Source organism: Ursus maritimus, assembly GCF_017311325.1.
Source record: "Ursus maritimus isolate PB19 chromosome X unlocalized genomic scaffold, ASM1731132v1 scaffold_X1, whole genome shotgun sequence".
Taxonomy (NCBI): Eukaryota; Metazoa; Chordata; class Mammalia; order Carnivora; family Ursidae; genus Ursus; species Ursus maritimus.
Window position 1 is genome coordinate 30,891,850 of NW_024423319.1, and position 14,475 is coordinate 30,906,324.

Consider the following 14,475-nt stretch of genomic DNA (forward strand, 5'->3'; position numbering starts at 1 on the left):
CTGACCATGAATTTGGCCAGGATTGTTAATAGCTGCCAGGGTGATGCAGGGCGCACTGGTACCAAAAACAGGCGGCACCATGTGCTCACTGACCGGACAGACTCCATGAGAGGTTTCTATTGTATTTGCATATCAGGACCGCCTGTAGGATAACACCAAGTGGGCTTCTATGGAATTCTGGAAAACATCACCACAGTGGCTTTCTTTCCTTCTTTATTTAAAATAAACACACATCACCTCCACATACATTTGTGGACCAACTCAAAAGTCCTCTACTCAAAACTTCCTCCCCTCTGCTGTCACTAATTGGAGCTCCCTACAAGGAGGGGGCAGGAGAGATGGACAACACATTTCGGATGCAAATATTCCCTTGGGAGTGCCTGGTTCTTCAAACCTCAGTTTATCTTACTAGGATCCCCCGTGGCTATGGTTAACGGTGGTGGGCGGGAAGAGCACGGGTTGATCCTTTTCCAGTGACTACAGAAAGTTTTCCAACTGGGCGCTGAGGAACCTCTCTGGGACCCAGAGGAGACAGCTGGCAGGGCTCCACCCTAGCTCCCTTCAAGGGCAGCACTGCAACTGTCTGTCTGTTTCACAGTGCGCTTTGGAGTACAATCTCACCGAAGAAAGGCTTTCCTTTCTTTAAGAAGTCTGACAAGAGGAAACCAGAGACGGAGACAAACCATAAGAGACTCTTAATCATAGGAAAAAAATCGAGGGTCACTGGAGGGGAGGGGGGTGGGGGGATGGAGTAACTGGGTGATGGGCATTAAGGTGGGCATGTGATGGAATGAGCACTGGGTGTTATATGCAACTGACGAATCACTGACTTCCACCTCTGAAACGAATCATACACTGTATGTTCATTAATTGAATGTAAATAAAAATAAATACAATAAAATAAAAGTTTGAAAACCATGGCAGTTTTCACCTATTTTCACATATTTGTTGAGGCACTGTTGTAGGTACTGGAGAGAGATCAAAGCAGCACTTGGCTCCCAGGCACTCCCTTTACAGATGGTTGCACATACTTTCCCCACACATTCTTATCCCAACTTCCTAGACAGACTAGAAATTCCATGAGGGCAAGACTAGTGTCTTGGGTTTTTCATCTCCTCCTCCAAGGACAGTATTTGTTTTTGATTTTGTTTTCTTTTAGAGAGGGAAGGGGGAGGGGCAGAGGGAGAGAATCCTCAGGCAGTCTCCCTGCTGAGTGTGGAGCCTGATGTGGGGCTCGATCCCAGGACCCTGAGATCATGACCTGAGGCAAAATCAAGAGTCGGACACTTAACCCACTGAGCCACCCAGGTGCCCCTCAAAGGACAGAATTTGAACAGATCTTACTGAACATGCAGTGGACATTTTGGTTCTGCATGGGAGAGTGCAGAGGGACAAAAGGACATCCAGCTAGAAGGTCATACCTTTGCCCTGGGTCATTCACAGAGGAGATAGTGAACACACAGATAATTAAGTGTTGACAGTCCTGTGCTCGCTTTGGCAGCACATATACTAAAATTGGAAAGAGCCGACAGTCCCATACAACCCTGCACACACACACACACACACATACACACACATACACGCTATGCACTATAGCTTGGCCAAAGCACTTACTTACTCTTTACTTGAGTTTCTCATGTTATAAACTGGGGGTGACCCATCAATTATGCAGCCTTGGGGCATCTGGGTGGCTCACTTGGTTAAGCATCTGCCTTCGGCTCAGGTCATGATCCCAGGGTCCTGGGATTGAGCCCCACATTGGCCTCTTTGTTGAGCGGAGATCCTGCTTCTCTCTCTCCTTCTGCCTGCTGCTCTCCCTGCTCGTGCTCTCTCTCTCTCTCTGTGTCAAATAAATAAATAAAATCTTTTAAAAAAATTATGCAGCCTTTATGAGGGGAAAAAAGTCATCATGGGCATTAAACTGACAAGAAAAAGGCTGCCTCTTGGCATCTAGAGTAGCCCAAACCCACCGCTCAAGACTAAAAGTGTACAAACTTGACAGATCAGCCCGAGTTTCACAAATGAGGGAACTGACTTGCTGTGGGAATCCGTGACACGGCCAGGATCGGAAGCTAGGCCTCCCGTCTCTGTTTAACGTTCTTCCCATGCGAGCAGAAAGCTTCCAAAGGACACAGAACATCTCCCCACATAAGTCGGAAGTTATTTCAGGTTTCTTACACGATTTGCAATTCAGCACATGTTTACTGAACATATACTATGTGCTAACGGAGCTGGCATTTGTGGGCAGTAATAGAAGGATACGGCACAGTTCTCACCCTCCAGTAGCTAACTGAGGAAACAAGAGGCAAAGATTTGAAATAGTTAAGTAAAAATAACAGGCAGTATGTGAGAAGTGCCAAAATCGGGGGAACAGCGAGTCCAAGCGAGAGCTCAAAGGAGACAGACGGCACTGCTTCCCAGCTCATAGAGAGGGTGCCTTTAAGCCAAGCGGGAGAGGATTTAACTAGAGAAGTTCAAGACCACCTCACTTCTCAACTCGAGGGGCTTCCCTTCACATCAGGGGCTACCTGGCTGGGAAAAAAGGAGAAATTCAAGGAAGATGAGCTGGTCAAGGCCCAGGGATTTCTATATTTAAAGGCTACCCATGTGATGATGATGCTTAGCGAGGTTTGGGGTTCACCCACGTAAAGGATAATGCAGAACGGACTGGATAAGTGCACCCCAATCCTTCTCTCCCTAGCTCATCCTCAGCTTCTCTGGGGGGTGGCTATCAATAATTCTTGTCTACTTTTTACTGAAGGGAAAACTGAGGGTCCAGAGACTTTCTTCCCCCGCCCCCCAGAGACTTTCAATGATGTGTTCAAGGTCATTCAGCAAGTAGTGTGGTCTCTGGTTTCCTGCCAACCGGTAGAAATAGAAAGATCAGAAGCTATCATCTCAAGGAAGATTGTGCTTCATTTCTCTGCAAGACAAATCAGACCCACTTGGTTGGCCAGAGTTGGCTGCCCAGAGTACAAAAAGGAGCAAGTCTCTGGAACTGCCAGGTGTGTGGGACAAAGCCCAGGGCAAAGTTAGAGGCTGGGAGCTCCGAGGTCTAACTTTGCTGTGTGACTCAGCCCAAGCCACTGCCCCTCTCTGTGTGTGTGTGTCCTTCACCTATTAATAACGACGCCCAACGTCACTGTTGGGATTAGCCACAGTGATGGAAAACACACAGTGCAGTGAGTCCCGATGGGATTCCTGGGAACAGAAGGGACCCACAGCCATCTGCTGACTGTACCGAGTGCTGCTGGAGTAGACGCGCTTTCTTCCCAGGACAGCAAGCTAACGGCCCCGGGCCGGGCCCCGCGCTCTGCAGGGCTGCTGGCCAGTGCGGAGGCCCTAGAGATCCTGGCAGAGAGCAGTCTGGTCTTAGGGGGAAAAAGAAACAAAAGGCAGGTTATCTGGAGAGAAAACAGCAAACATCCATCAGAAGAAAATGAACTGAAAATTTCGGCAGGCCTGGGAATGGTTAAAATCTTTTATAAATTGTGGCAAAATATATAAAACGTAACATTGACCATTTCACCATTTTAAGTGTACGGTCTAGTGGGATTAAGTACATTCGCATCGTTATGCAACCAGTACCACCACCCAGCTCCAGAACTTTCTTCAGCTTGCAAAACCAAAACTGTGTACCCGTTGAATGGCAACTCTCCATTTCCCCCTCTCTCCAGCCCCTGGCGACCACTATTCTCCTTTCTGTCTCTATGAATCTGACAAGTCTAGGTACTGTCTTTTTGTGGCTGGCTTACTTCACTCACTATAATGTCCTCAACGTTCATTCATGTTGTAGCCTGTGTCAGAATTTCTTTGCTTGTAAAGGCTGTGTAATATTCCCCTGGAGGTACATTCATCCTGCTTTCTTGCTTGTTCATTCATCGGTCAACAGACATTTGGGTTGCTTCTACCTTTCGACTATTGCAAATAATACTCCTACATACATGAGCATGCAAAGCTCTCTTCCAGAACCTGCTTTCACTTTTTGGGATCGAAACCCAGAAGTAGAACTGTGGGATTATATGATGATGGACTGGCAATTCTATTTTTAATTTGAGGAACCACTATATTGTTTTCCATAGCGGCTGCGCCATTTTACATTCATACCAGCAACCACAAGGGTTCCAATTGCTCCGTAGCCTTGTCAGCACTTGTTATTTTCTGTTGTTTTCTTTTCACGAGAGCCATCCTAATGGGGGTGAGGTGGCATCTCATCGTGGTTTTGATTTGCATTTCCCTGATGATGAGTGATTTGAGTGTTTTTTTTTCATTTGCTTACTGGCCATTTGCAGGTCTTCTTTGGAGAAATTTCTATTCAAGTCATTTGCCCATTTTTTTTCTGATCGGGTTGTTTGTTGTTTTGTTGCTGAGTTCTAAGAGTTCTCTCTATATTCTGGGTATTAATCCTTCATCAGACACGTGACTTACAATTTTTTTCTCCCACTTTTCCCGTTCTGTGGGCTGCTTTTCACTGCTCATAGTGTCTTTATCTGAAAACCTTGGGAGAACTGGGAGATGTCAGAATTCAGGTTTTTTTTTTTCGATTTTTATTTGTTTATTTGAGAGAGGGAGAGAGAGAGAGAACACAGCGGGAGAGTGAGAGAGAGAGAGAGAAGCAGACTCCCCACTGAGCAGAGAGCCAGACTCAGGGCTCCATCCCAGGACCCCTAGATCATGACCTGAGCCGAAGGCAGATGCTTAACTGACTGAGCCACCCAGGCGCCCCTAGAATTCAGGTTTGGATCTTGAAGTATCTGGATTCAAAATCGAGCTATTTGATGCTATGCGAGCCACTTCGCCTCTTTGAGCCCGCTTTAGTGCTTCCAACTGAAAAATGGGGATGATGTTTATCATAGAACCTAGTTCACATAAGATTGCTATGATGATGTGTAAATGAGATCATATGTCTCAAATCTTACCACAGAACCTAGCCCAGGTTAAATGCTCGGTGAGTGGTAGTGTTTATTAGTAGTGGGTTTAAGAAGGAGCCAGAATGATGTAATTGAAATGTGATATCCGTTATTATCAAATGGGTGAGCAGGCCAACAATATTAAATAGCCAACCCGAACATGGTAATATTACATAATACTTAACACTTGTATAGCAAGTCGCAATTTACAAAGCATTTAAACACTTGTCATTCATTCAACAGGCTCTGCTGGAAACATGATGAGTAAGACAGTCCTGCCGAACTGAGTGGGAGAGACTAGCATGGGAGAAGGCACTCGGGAGATGAGTGCTGAGAAGACAGAAGCATAGGGTGCTGATGGGGGCTCAGACGAGGAGAGTTCAGAGTGGGGGAGGGCTTCCCAGGTGGGTAATACGGACCCAGAATTCTGCAGGACTACGGGGTTGGGGGAGGAAAGGCGTGCTGGAAGGGGCTGAGCATTTGAGATAGAGGAAAAAGCCACTGCCAACCCTGGAGGTAAGGGAGGCTGGCTCACTAGCGAACTGCTACTAGTGTGTCATGGCTGGAGCGTAGAATTTAGCGAGAGGAGCAGTGTGAGATAAGTCTAGAGAGGCAGGCAGGTTCCAGGACATGAAGGGCTATGTAGACCACGGCAAGGACTTGTGCTTTTATCCTGAGAGGAAGAAGATGCTGTTGAAGGGTTTAAAGCAGATTCATGATGGGACCGGCTTTGCTGTTTAGAAAGATCTTCGGCTGCAAAGTGGAAAGGGATGAATGACAAAGTGCAGCCTGGGGGAGACCAGGCAGAAAGGTGAACTAAAGGAAGGCCAGTGAGGCTAGGGAGAAATGAGGGCTCAAGAGACATTCAGGATAAAATGGAGCAGATGTGGGGACTGATTAGATGACCTTAGTTTACTCTTTGGGAACGATTTAGATATTGGCATCATTCTTTCACTTAAGATGAGTAATAGAGGCTGAGGAAGAGTCAATGATTTATGTGGGGTCCGAGAGCCAGAAGGAATCTGATCAGGACTCTGGCTTTCTACCCTGACATCTTCCATTCACTCCTCCAGAATACGCTGTTAGATGAGTTTCTAGATCTTTACTGTAAATCCCTTTTAAGGAATTCAAGTCTTGTTTCCCCATCAACTGCTTTGCAGCATATAATCATTTCAGAGGTACTTTATCTGAGTTTTTTTTTAAGATTTTATTTATTTATGTGACAGAGAGACAGCCAGCGAGAGAGGGAACACAGCCGGGGAGTGGGAGAGGAAGAAGCAGGCTCATAGCGGAGGAGCCTGATGTGGGACTCGATCCTGGAACGCCGGGATCATGCCCTGAGCCAAAGGCAGACGCCCAATGACTGCGCTACCCAGGCGCCACTTTATCTGAGTTTTTAATTGGTTGTCAACGTAGGACGGCTTCACACCCCGAGCTTTAAGACATTCTTTTCCTTTCTTTCTACTGAGTGTTTAATGAGTAGTCTGGAAGCAAACCCTCTATTCCAGGGAGGCTCAAATGAAGAGTCTGGGGCTCAGAAAGAATGAGCCTAAGTCCTAGGCTTGGCCACTAATCAGCTGCGGGATAGAGCAAGTCACTTTCTATAAACTCCTATCTGAAAACCCCGGGGACTAGAACATACAAATGCATACTCACTCAAATTCAATAACTTTATGAGTCTCTTCTGAAATAAGTATACCTTCAAACTGTGAATAACCACTCTCTCATGAATCTGTTTGGTAAGTTGGGTTTCTGACTCCATAATATGCTCATAGTTATTACGGATTTTCCCTGAAACTCGACCGTTTGCTCACCAGAGAGTACGTCTCTGCTCTGTAATTGCTGAGCGGAGTGTTATCAGACTTAACTGTCAACCAAGATGCATGGGTTTGTTTGTATTTTTCTCAGGCACTTGTACTGCTAAGGTTCACTTTTTTTTCTGTTGGTTTGGGGGGGGGAGTACAATTCTCTAAATTATAAAACCAGAAGGGAGAGAAAAAAATGAATGAAGAAGGTGAATTTACACTTTATAGAAAACCCAGCACCTAATCTGCCTATCGTGAGGCATCGAGGAGATGATGGAGAAGTGTCTCTGTGAATGGCAAAGCCCTGCACAAGCGGAGGCATGTTGATCTTGCTTCAAACCCCACGAGCCAGGTGAGCCTTCGGCGGTGCCAACCGCCCAGGACCCGGCAGGTCTGCACTCCTGCTCCACAGGAACGATGGAGAGCTGCCCACCCACCCCACTCCCAGGGGCTGGGCTCCAGTCCCGGGCCTGTGCGGCGACCCTCCGGGGACGGGGGAGGCAAGGTCCAGTCCCGAGAGGCCGGCCGGATCCTGAAGGTCCCCTTGTCTCCCCTGGCCTCCGCCAGCAGCAGAAGGGGCTGGGCTCCGGGCCCTTTGCCCCAGGGCTTCAGGCTCCTGCAGGGGGACAGCACCCCCTGTGTGGGAGAACACCCACAGCCCCGTCCGGCTGTGACTCGGTGGGACTAGGAGGCCAGGGACAGGCTCGCACCCAGGGGCTGCGGCCCCTCCCCGCCCAGCATCACAGCACCACGAGCGTCCCACGGGCCACAGGAGCAGAGACCTCACGGGAGGCCGTGGAGAGGGTCCCGAGACGGAAACGGAGAGGGGATAAGGCCCCCGGTAGACAGTCAAGCCCTAGGCAGGTAGAAGAGCGACGCCGTTGACGAGGACAGTCATTACAAAGCTCTTGGAACTCAGCCCACAAACATTTGTCCCACACCCACCCGCGCAAGGACACCGTGACTGTCACAAACTCGAAGTGCGGACGTCCCCCCTCAATGGCCTGTGCTCACAAGGGAGCTAAACCAGGTCCGCACAGGTCACTGTCATTCAGGAGAGGCTGTGGGGGTGGGGCGGGGAGCAGACACAGGAAAGGAGGCTGCCTGGAGGTGGTGACTTTTGGGCCCAGGCTGTACAGGGTAGTTCTGGATGGGTCTTCAGGGAGTGGCCCTTGCCAGGCCTGACATTGAAGGGAAACCTGTCCAAGTTGTTGTAGCCTTGTGTCCTTCCCCCTGTCCTACTCTGACCCCCAGGTGTGCAAGGGGGAAGGACTTGGCCGCTTCTGTTGACCGATGTGGGGGTGGGTGGGTGGTGGAATCGGGCGGGGAAAGAGAGCACTGTTCCCTAAGGAAATCTGTCATCGTGCAAGTGTCCTCCTCTCTAGACCATGAACTAGGGTGAGCACAAGTCTTAGGCACCTGAGAATCCCCAGCCGCTAGTATAATTCCCAGTATATAGTAGGTGTTCAGTACATGTTCAGTGAAGGATTGAATGACGAGGCTCTGGACTATTGAATAACTAGGGTCTGTAACTTCAAGAGGACAGCCCAGCTTTTCATGACCTGGCAAGACACTTGCTTTCCTAGAAACACTGCCTGGGAGCATTTGATTTTGCAGTAGGCTAAGGAGCTGCCTTCTTAGTCGTCCCACTCCTCACAGGACTTCCAGCAAATCCCCCAGCTCTGTCCTGTGGGCAGCACAGTACCCCAGCGCTTTCCCACCCCAAGACTCGGGCTTTGCTTACAGCCAAGGAACCTCTGAGGCCTTGCGTGCATTTTAACACACGCCCTCCGCCCTCCGGAGACAACGTCCTGCCTGCAGTGCCCCAACCCAGTCAGGGGATGCTGCTTGTCTTTTGAAACCCAAATTTTTCCTCCCCTTGGAAACCTTTCCTGAGTAAAGCCCACACACCGTGACCCCTCCCGACAGTTTTGGCTGCACAGCTGACGAGACATTCATTATATTACAGGTTATCGTCCTCGAGTCCCAGAGATGGTTCGTGTACCGCCTTTTCTTCCAAACAGATGGTGAGCCCCCTGTTGCCAGAGATCATGGCACGTGCTTTTCCCTCCCCAGGAATGTCTCCGGAACAAGCATTGCCCTAAGTGTGCAATACATGCTTGGTGATCGAGGGGAAGGCAGAGAGCTGATCTGGGCCTTTCGGGGCTCCTCGAGTCACAGACATTTGCTTTGTCTATGACTGGCTAATTAACCTTCTGCCATCAAGCTGCCCGAGAAGCTGGACAGACAAGAAACAATGGTGTCTGCATTCGGATTAGATATCAGGAAGTCTTGGTTGTGGTCCTTATTCTGTCACTAACTAGCACGATCTTTGGCAAGCCCGTTAGCTGCTTTTGGCCTCAGTTTTGCCAATTAAAAAAACAGGGAGACTACTACTTCTGGCTAAGGATTTGTATTTTTCCCCTCCGCATGAAACGATCAAAAAAAAAAAAAAAAGGACAACATGAAGCAACAGTTTTCAAGACACTAGGTATTAGGTAACAAAGGACAGTGATCCCAGAGAGAAAACAAACAAGATGAGCCCTAGGAATGCCTCAGCTTCTTTTTAATAGCTGTGTTGAGATGTAATTCACATACCATGCAATTCACCTGTTCGAAGTATACAATTCAACGGTTTTTAGCATATTCACAGATACGTGCAACCTTCACCAACTTTAGAACATTGTCATCGCCTCAAAAAGACATCCCGTACCCTTTAGCTGACTATTCCCTATTCCCTCCAGCCCTTAAACGACCATGGATCTACCTTCTGTCTATAGATTTCCCTATTCTGGACATTTCAAATAAGTGGGATCACACAATATGTGGTCTTTTGTAACTGGCTTCTTTCAGCATAATGTTTTCAAGATTCATCCGTGTTGTAGCGTGCGTCAGTGTATATACTTCATTCCTTGTTAGGACCAAATAAGATTCCATTGTATGGATATAGCCCATTTGATTTCTACATTCTTCAGTTGATGGACGTTTGGGTTGTTTTCAGCTTTTGGTTATTATGAATAATGCTGCGATGTACAAAATTTTTTGTGGACATATATTTTCCTTTCTCTTGGGTACATACCTTGGAAGAGAATTGCTGGTTCATAGGGTAACTCTATGTTTAAACTTTTCAGAAACTACCAGACTCTTTTGCAAAGCAGCTGCATCATTTTAAATACCCACCAATAATGTACAAGCGTTCCGATTTCTCCACATCCTTGCCAATAGTTGTTATCATCTGACTTTTATTATAGCCATTCTAGTGGGTATAAGGTGGCATGAAGTTCACTGTGGTTTTGATTTGCATTTCTCTGATGACATCGAGCAAGTTTTCATGTGCTTATTGGCCATTTGTATATCTTCCCTGGGGAAATCTCTCTTCTTATCCTTTGCCCACTTTTTAATTGGGTTATTTATATTTTTATTGAGTTGTAAGAATTCTTTATATAGTTTAGATACAACTCCCTTATAAGATTAATGACTTGCAAATACTTTTTCCCATTCTGTGGGTCGTCTTTGTGCTTTGATGAGTATTCTTTGAAGCTCAAAAGTATTTAATTTTGATGAGGTCCGATTTATTTTTGCCTTCTGTTGCTTACCCTTTCGGTGCAATAAACAAAAATCCTTTGTGGGGCAGCGCCTGCGTGGCTCGGTCGCTTGGGCGTCTGACTCTTGGTTTTGGCTCAGGTCATGATCTCAGGGTTAGGAGATCAAGCCCTGTGTCGGGCTCCGTGCTCGGTGTGGATCCTGCTTAAGATTCTCTCTCCCTCTCCCTCTCCCCCTCCCCCTTCTTTTATCTCTCTCTCCCTCTCTAAAAAATTTTTTAAAAAAATAAATCTTTGCCAAATCCGAGGTCATGAAGATTTATCCCTATGTTTTCTTGTAAGAGTTCTACAGTTTTAGCTCTCACATTTAGGTTTTTTTTTTTTGAAGATTTTATTTTTTTTATTTGACAGAGAGAAAGACAGCCAGCGAGAGCAGGAACACAAGCAGGGGGAGTGGGAGAGGAAGAAGCAGGCTCCCTGCAGAGAAGCCCGATGCAGGGCTGGATCCCAGGACTCTTAAGCCCTGAGCTTAACGACTGAGGCACCCAGGCACCCCTCATATTTAGGTTTTTAAATCCATTTTGAGTTGATGTTTGCATATGGTGTGGGGCATGGTCCAATTTCATTCTCTTACATGTGGTTATCCAGCTGTCTCAGCACTATTTTTGAAAAGACTATTCTTTCGCCATTGATTGATCTTGGCAGTCTTGTCAAAAATCAGTTGGCTATAGATACATGGTTTTATTTCTGGAATTTCCATTTTATTTCATTGACTTATAGGTCTATCCTCATGCCACTACCACACTGGCTTGATTGTCGTTGCTTTGTAGTAAATTTTGAAATTGGGAAGTGTGAATCCTCCTACTTTGTTCTTTTTCAAGATTGTTTTGGCTATTCTGGGTCATATGCAATTCCATATGAATTTTAGAATCAGCTTGCCAATTTCTAAAGAGAAGCCAGCTGAGATTCTTATAGGGATTCCATTATATCTATAGATCAATTTAGGAAGTACTGCCATTTCCACCATATTAAATCTTCCAGTGCACGAGCATGGGATATGTTCCCACTTACTTAGATCATTAATTTCTTTCAACAGTGTCTTAAAGTGTTCAGAGTATATAAGCTTTGTGCTCCTTTTCTTAACTTTATTGCTAAGTATTTTATTCTTTTTGATGCTATTGTAAATGGAATTTTTAAAAGATTTTATTTATTTGAGAGAGAGAGCCAGAGCATGGGTGGGGGGAGGGGCAAAGGGAGAGGGAGAGGAAGAAGCAGGCTCCCCACTGAGCAAGGAGTGTGATGCGGGACTTGATCCCAGGACCCTGAGATCACGACCTGAGCTAAAGTCAGGTGTTTAACTGACTGAGCCACCCACACAGCCCGGGGATTGTTTTCTTAATCTCATTTTGGGATTGTTCATTATAAATATACAGCTATGCAGTTGATTTTGTATATTGATCTTGTATCCTACAACCTTGCTGAACTTTTTTTAAAAAGATTTTATTTATTTATTTGACAGAGAGAGAGCACGAGCAGGGGGAGCGGCAGGCAGAGGAAGAGGGAAAAGTAGGCTCCCCGTTGAGCAGGGAGCTGGATGTGGGGTTCGAGGCTCGATCCCAGGATGCCGAGATCATGACCTGAGTGGAAGGCAGATGCTTGACTGACTGAGCCACCCAGGCGCCCCCTTGCTGAACTTTTTTATGAGCTGTAATTGTTGGGTTTGTGTGTGTGTGTGTGTTCCTTAACATTTTCTACATACGAGATCATGTCCTCTGCCAATAGAGATAATTTTACTTTTTCCTTTCCAATCTGGATGCCTCTTATTTCCTTTCTTTGCCTAAGTACGCTGGCTAGAATTCCAGCAAAATGTTGAGCTGCAGACATTTTTGTTCTGTTCCTCATCTTAAGGGTAGAGCATCTATTCTTTCACCATTAAGTATGGTGTGGGTCTTTTGTAGCCGTCCTTTGTTGAGGAAGTTCCCTTCTATTCCTAGTTTGTTGAGTGTTTTTGTCGTGAAAGGGTGTTGGATTTTGTCAAACGCTTTTTTTGCATCTATTGAGATGATCATGTGATTTTGTTTTTTATTCAATTGCTATGATGCATTACATTAACTGATTTTCAGATGTTAAACCAACCTTATATTCCTAGGATAAATCCCACTTTTCACGGTGCATAATTCTTTTCATATGTTGTTAGGTTCAGTTTGCTACTATTTTGTTGCAGATTTTTGTGCCCATATTCATAGCAGATAATGATCTCTAGTTTTCTTGGGATGTCTTTGGTTTCGGTATTAGGGTAATCAGGGTAATATCAGGCCTCATAGAGTGAACTGGGAAGGGTTCCACCTTTTCCATTTTTTGGAAAAGTTTGTGAAGAGTTAGTATGAGTTCTTTGAATGTTGTAATTCAGTGATAAACCATCTGAACTTGGGGTGTTTCCTTCGTGGGCAGGTTTCTTAAAAAATTACGAATTTAGTCTCTTGTAATAGATCTATTAAAATAATTTTTTTCTTCGTAAGTCAGTTTCAGTAGTTTGTGTTGCTCTAGGAAAGTGTTCATTTCACCTAATTTGTTGGCATGTAATTATCCATAGAATTCATTTATATTTATGTAAGTTCATTTCCGATTCTAGAAATTTGAGTCATCTCTCCTTTTTTCTTGGTCAATCTAATGAAAAGTTAGTCAATTTTCTTGACAAAAGAACACCTTTTGGTTTCATTGATTTATCTCCATTGTTTTTCTATTCTCTCTCCCATTAATTTCCACTCTGATCTTTATTATTTCCTCCTGACTTGCTCTAGGTTGGGTTTGCCCTTCTTTTCCCAGTGTCTTCAGGTGGAAGATTTGGCCCAACTTACTGCCTTTAGAAAGTTTCCAGGACAGGACATGGGGAAGGGGAGCTAAGATAGAGCCTGGCAGACTCCTTGAGTTGAGGACACCAATCTGAGAGCTCAGGGAACCAAGTCAGATAGAGTTGGTATATTTTATCCTGCTTTTTGGTTGTTTCAAGTGAGAGGGTAAATCTAGTCCCTGTTACTTGGTCAGAAGTGGAAACTGTGCACAGCTGTATCTAAATCCCAGAATGGCTCTTCTAAAAAAAAAAAAGCGAGAAGAAGAAGAGAGAGAGAGAGACAGAGAGAAAGAAGGAGGAAGAGAGAGAGAGGGAGGGAGAGGCAAGCGTTTGTGAGATTGGGCAACAGAGCCAAGGCTGGTGCGATCAGGGGTGGAAGCCATCAGATACACAGAATTCCAAATTACAAAGAGAAAATGTATTTTTTTTCTCCTTATTGAGATCTACCATGCACATACAGAGGACTATTTTCTTAGATTTAGAAAGTCACTGGTGCAGGTTAATGTTTATCGTTGTTAATTTTCTCTTATTTTGCCCTATAGTTGGGAGGAAGGAAAAGGATGGAAAAAAAGAAAGACTCTGTTCTTCACTCTTTTCAGGGTTTTTGTTTTGCCCAGGGAAATTTTCTCAATACTGATATTTACTCCACATTTCATCACCCACAAAGGTGATAGCCACTGACAACTGACTTTTATCCTAAATTCTATGCATATATGTGCCAGCATTCATTCAGCTTAGAAGTAAAAGTTTGTTTTAAGTGAAAAAACTTGAGTGTGGACAGATTTCTTTTTAGGTCGATAACACTGAGTGCACTGTTTCCCTACGCTATTTGTTGGTGTTTGAGCCACCTTAACTTCTTCGGAAGCCACCACTTTGCATCATTGGGTAATCCTAGTTTGAGTTCTTCTCTTGGTATCCGCTGTAGATTAAAATGTCAAGTTAAAACAATGTTTGTAAGGAGAGAGATGTACAGCCAGCCTCTGGATCCTTGTTACTAATACAGACTCTCAGGCCCTCCCTGGACCTTCACAATCACATTTTAACAAGGTTCCCAGGTAACTCCTGGGCACATTAAACTTTTAGACACACACTGCCATAGAAAGATTTCTTTAAAAAATATATATATATATATATATATTTGGTATATATATATATTTGGGTTTCCTTTGATAATTTCTAGAGTGTGTGTACACATACATGCATGATATATGTCTATAATACGTAGTATTATATAGATTATATGTGAGTGTGCGTGTACAGGCATGCATGGGAATGATGCAGATAAATGTAGCATATATACAAGACCATGGAATGATAGCACATTTAGGATAGTGGTTACCACTTAGAAGGTGTATTAGTTATCATGT